Source organism: Aythya ferina, assembly GCF_964211825.1.
Source record: "Aythya ferina genome assembly, chromosome: 3".
Lineage (NCBI taxonomy): Eukaryota > Metazoa > Chordata > Aves > Anseriformes > Anatidae > Aythya > Aythya ferina.
In genome coordinates this window covers 98888689-98894688 of record NC_140298.1, presented here as the reverse complement: position 1 = coordinate 98894688, position 6000 = coordinate 98888689, and positions in this window count along the sequence as shown.

Here is a 6000-nt window from a genome sequence, read left to right as displayed (position 1 = left end):
ATACCAAAGCTTTCAGCTGCATCACGTCTACAACTAAACAGGTCAAATATAACTGTAGCATAAGAACTACGCTCTGAAATTTGTTTGACATTTAGGATACAGTTTATTGACATATCTTTTGGGGAATATTTTTAAGCTTGATCATAATCCAGTTCACAATCAACCAATCTGTTTATAGCATTGACTTGCAAACTCCAGTGCAAATCTGCAGACCTCTCTAGCAAGCCAATAGTGAGAAACATTATGTAAAATGGGACATATTCTAGCAGATTTTCTGTTTCATTTATGGTGCCATGCTCTACTCAAAGAAATCAGGTCCCTTTGGTTTCTGCATATTTAACCTCAGAATTTAGCTACTAATATACAGGGGAAAAAATCAAAATGTTAATGAGAAACCTTTTATCTTTTGGAACAGTAATTGTCCTAAAGGGTATAGAAACACTTGGGCTACTAGATCATTATACCAAAACTGTCATAATGTTTTTAGCTCCACAAAAAAAAAAAAAAAAAAAAAAAAAAAAAAAAAAAAAAAGGTCTAATTACATGTGTGGTTTTTTTTGTTTTGGTTTGTTTTGGTTTTTTGGTGCTGTGGTGGTTTTCATTAGTGACTGTGCCAGGACTAAATGTATCTACATCTATCGACATATAAACCTGCTTGATCCTGTCAAAGGGTGCATAAATATCCAATCACTTAAGAATGAGAACAAGTGGTAAAAATAATAAAATGCCTGCTCTAACAGAGGGGAATGGACCCAATAGATTGTTTTCTTCTACAGCCTTGAGCAAAAGCCATAAAACACTTTGAACTCCAAAATTACTTCCTGAAAAGGGACCCTACCCTTCCAACCTGGTATTTCATAATGCCTTACCAAAGGAAATATCCACCCAGTACTTCCCAGGCAAATCCCCACTGCGGCCATCCTCACATTCTTCTGTCACGCACCCACACTTCAGGATGCAACATGGGTCTCCCCCACACTATCTCAGGGCCTCTGGTTTAGACTCCCCACTTCATACCTGCCTACATGAACACAAAGCCCACTCCCTCCTGCTCACATTATGGGCAGAAAGCACACAACAGCCACCCTGTCCCTACAGAAGTACTTGCATTCACCCCTTTGTCATGGACAGTCTGGAGGTGTTTGCATGGCAGCCAGAGCTCAGGCCATGCTTCCCAGCCCCTGGTGGTTCATCCTGACCTCTTCACCTGCATGGGGTCACAATATCTCCCCCCACTAGGGAGCACTAGCTCTTGGAAACATCCTTCTTTATCTTAAAAGGTATTGGAGTTGGTTCTGTTTCCCCCTCAATTAATTATGAGGGCTTTTATTTTATTAACGAGAGTCTGGGATTCGGTTTCATGTTGAGAGACACAAATATATGGGTGTTCAGCCTGTGGAGAGGCTCTCGGGACAGTCACTGTGGCCAGAGGACTCCAGCATCAGTCCAAACTGAGCAGCCCCTGTGCCTGTCCTTTGCAATACTCTACGGCATCCAGATCCCTGTGTGGGACTGGGACAGACATGACACAGGACTCACAGGGGTCCGCACATCTCTGGGGAAACAAGTGCTCAGCCAGGACACAACACGATGTTTAAAATGACACTAAATATTTACACTTCTGTAACTAAATTCTGCTTGAACTGTTTTGAGTGTTAGACAAGCCATCCGTTAGGCTCTGCTGACTGAGTTAACTAGATCTTTCTCAACTATACTAGAAACTTCACAGGTTTAGTGATATTGTACAAATCTACAGGTATGTCCCTATGCATAGATGGCTTAATGTCTGAACTGAATCCCAGTGTGTGTAATTAGGAATAAACTTTTGAGGCAAAGTAGTCCCATAATTAACTCACTTCATACCACTGAGGCCACTGAAAAAAAATTAGAATTTACCTTTAGTTTCTCTGTTTCTGTAACGTATTCTGAGATATTTTGAACATGTTTAAAGAAATGCAGAACACTTCTCACTCTTCTTGTTGGGAAAGAAATAAAATAAATAAGATCTAGGCCAAAAGCAATGTATTCACCCTACCTTTGTAAGGCAACCATACTAAGAAAACAACCATGTGGTAAAGAACGACCGGTATAAAATGGCCAGATTTCCCATCCTTCATGTACAAGTTGTAGGAGATTACCTGAGAACACCTGAGCTCCTCCTCTAAAGAGTGTGGTTGTTGCTTGTCCTTGCTACAGCTGACCAAGGTACTTCAGGCAGGTAAAATGTGAGCGATCTGCAACCTTCCCTGGCCCTCCCTTCCAAATGCTGCTTGAGATGGTGTTGACAAGTTGGACTGCATCTCACATACCTCACTTCTTTCCTGACGAATCCAATTAAAGACCAAGCCCCAGCTTGCAAATGAAACCCAAAACAAAAGGCTTCACTCTATTTGGGCAGGAGCTGCAGGTGCTGTGGGTTAGGGAACCAGTCGGCCGAGAGGGCTAGCCTTCAGCCCTAGTGCCATTTGTGTTTACAGGAGAAATCTGGAGGGAGACGCCAGTGGAGCCAGCCCTTGCCTGCCACATGTGCTTCAGGAAACAGAGCTCAGGCATACACATTCAGATCTGACTGGTCTGGCAGAAAGCTTTCCATGACAGGACTGTTCTCTTCTGGGAACTTGCATCTCCTTTTCTTACAAAAGTTGATCAAAGGAACCATGATTCACTTAAGGTTTGTTCCACTGTAAATAAACCCAAAGCCATAACCACAAACACTTCACATGTGCTATTTAGCAGTATGTGAGCTCTATCCCCAGTCCCTTCTGGCTTTTTGCAACTAGTCCAGGATTCATTTATTACCATCCTGAGTGTCTAACTCTATCCTACTGATCTATAGAAAAAAAATATAAATAAATAGTAAGCAACAATTGAATAATATAAAAGGCTCCCACTTTTGCTGTTTAATGCATTGTCAGACTCATATATCTTTACATTACCACAAGGTTTCTGGAAATTAAAGTGTTGCAATGTGACTGGCATGGTACATGAGATTTTCTGGTAGGTTTACAAGATATCAAAGGATCAGCTCAAATTTGTATAAATTGTAAGTCTAATAAGTGGAAAAATGGATGTGTGGTTGTGTAACTGTTGACAGCTGGCACAGGCATGCCCTAGTTTCACGTACAAGCACTTTGCATACTGCTGTCTCACAAAAAGTAAACATTTGTCCTGTTTAATCTTAAGGGACAGTTTTAAACAGCCAAGTATCCAAACAAACAAGAAGCAAAGAAAGCATTTAGTACTTCAGCATTCCATAAATTAGACTGATTTGTAAGCAGACCTTAAATTTCAGTCACAGAAGCCAAGGTGTGAAGCAGAAAACTGTCAAGGCAAGAGGCTTCAGCTCCATGCCCACAGCCATGGCACCTGCTGCTGCCATCTTCACACATCATGCAGGAGCAGCAGGGCAGCATTTGTCAGATGTGCAAAGGAAAGTTGCCTGTAACCCCCAGAAAACCCCTACAAAACTGGTGAACTATGTTTCAATGAGGTACACTTGATTTTGGAAGTAACTGCCAACCTACAGATAACGCTGAAGTCAAAGGTAAAAGATTTGCTGTACTGCAATTTAAAATGTTTGGGGAATAATCTAAAAAGAAGTATTGAGTAATTAAATCTCCGTTCTCCTTTTTTCTTTAGATTTTGTCATTACTAATTCATTAGAAACAAGTAATAAAAAAAATAAATAAAATCAATCAGTATTCTAATTCATTAAAAAGACAGAATTAAGTAAAGCCTTTAGAACATCAACAAGAACACCAAGATGCATCACACTGCATTTTAAGTAAAATGAAAGCTAGAGTAAAATATTCAAAACTGTTATGGCAATTTCACATTCTCAAAGGGATACCGCTCAAGATCAATTAAATTTTCTAAAGACATCCTTGTGACAAATAAAAAGAAAATAGAAATTGGAATTTGACATTTTGGGGAGCCATTTCAACAAATAATATAACTTATTGCTTTATTATAGAAAATTATGGCTTACAGAATTATGATTTATGAAAAATTAAAAGATTCAAAATTAATGTTTTAAAATAAAATTTTAAGCTGTTTCAAAGACAGTCTTAATGGATAGATTTGAGAAGAAGAGGGATGGTGTATGCATGAGGAACTGAAATACTTTCTCTAGTTTTAGTTATTAGAGGTACCTATAAGGGACAAACAGGCAAAATCAGCACACTTCATAACTCCTGCCTAGAAACCTGGAATACTTGCCTAAAGAAGTCTTAATGTTTCTGATGTTATTTTTCAATAAATCTTAGAACTTTGGAGAAATTCCAGACAGTTGGATGTCATCAGGAGTCAGGTACAAAAAAGGACAGATAAAGAAAGTAGACTACTGCTTCAGAGTAACATAGATAATTGGCATGGTGGATTTTAATCAACAAAGTACATAATTGAGCTTCTCAGATGAATTTTAATATTTCTTGAATTTTATGATCCCCTTTTACCATTTTGTCTAGTATACTATCATCTTCAGATCTGAAATGATTTTTTTAAAGGGTAGTAAAATGAGTCTTACAAATCTGGTCCTGACAATGGAGATGACTATTGGCCAATTTAAGCTGTTACCTGTGACAGCGGCTAATTAATTCACTCTGACAAGGGGGAAAAAATGATGTGTCTGAATCTTACCACACTTATGTAAGGTTTCCATGGTGCTTCTACTCCCTGAAAACCAAATCTGGGGGAGTGATCTCATCCCAAACATGCCATCAGTCCAAACTTGCTTTACTGTCATCACTTTGAGACTCTGTCAATAACTCATAATAAGGTGTTTTCATAATTCCCCTTTCCATGTTTATATTCAACATATTTCTGATGCATATGATATAAAGGGTTGCACACTGAGGTTTATACCACTCCTTGACAGTCTGCAAAGAACATTTCACTTGCAACAGGTAAATGATCTGTATATTGCCAAGTATCAAGCTACTGATAAGGCGTTGTCACTTATGAGTGTTTTGTCTGGCCAAATGCTAACTCTCTCTGATATGCCCCAGGGACATCAGCATTTCTAAATCATTTTGAAATCCACAACTTTTTGGAAGATGGCTTAAAACTCTTGCTTTACTTGTTAGAAGGCAACCATGGGAACATATATTATTTTGGGTAGAGTCCCCAGAGAAAAGGCTCAAAACAAAAGACATGATCTCAGATGACACTCTGATCCTGCCAATACAATCATGATAGTGGATGTTTTCAGAAGTCTGAGTCCCAGCTTGCAGAGCTGCATGACTATCAATCCTTTTGCCTGATGGAGGAGAGAACACCTTGGAGTTATTAAGCAAAATACCAATAGCTAGAAGCACACGAGGTTGTCTTCTGTGTACTTGCTTCAGATATACCAAGCATTTTGTGAAGTTTTATATTTTAGCATGATAAACAGTTCATTTTGCTTTTACTTATGTTTTAAAAGCATTATCAATGTGGCACCTGACAGGCCACAGAGATTGCATTTGCAACAGAAACTGTCAGATGGGAATGACCTTTCCCATGTGACATTTGCTGACCAGTACCCTCTTCACATTGGTAGTAATTTTAGGAAGAAAAAAAAAAAAAAAAAGGAAAAAAAAAAAAAGTTGATCAACTTTAAATTTGAACAGGCATAAAATCCTGATGTTTGGCTGTTTATCTCCAGGTACTTAAAGTCATGAGAAGCATGATGAGATGACTGGGTGAGGAGTTATAAAATCTTGTTGTTATCAAAAAAGTACTTTGTTTCTCTTTTTTTTCTATTTGCTATCTGAATTTTTGAAACTTGAGACATGTAATTGAAACATCTTCCCTGCAAGAGCTGGAAATATGCTCTCTTCAGTGTCACATACTCATGTGAATATAAGTTTTGACTTGGTTAGTGAATTTAAGGTTATGACATTCAAATAGATTTAGTGAAGTATTTTTTTGTTTAATTTATTATTATTTCAAAAACTTTTGGCAGATTCTTTGTGAAAAATCTTTTCCTTGCTCCAAATCTTCTCCCCTAGTGGACACCTC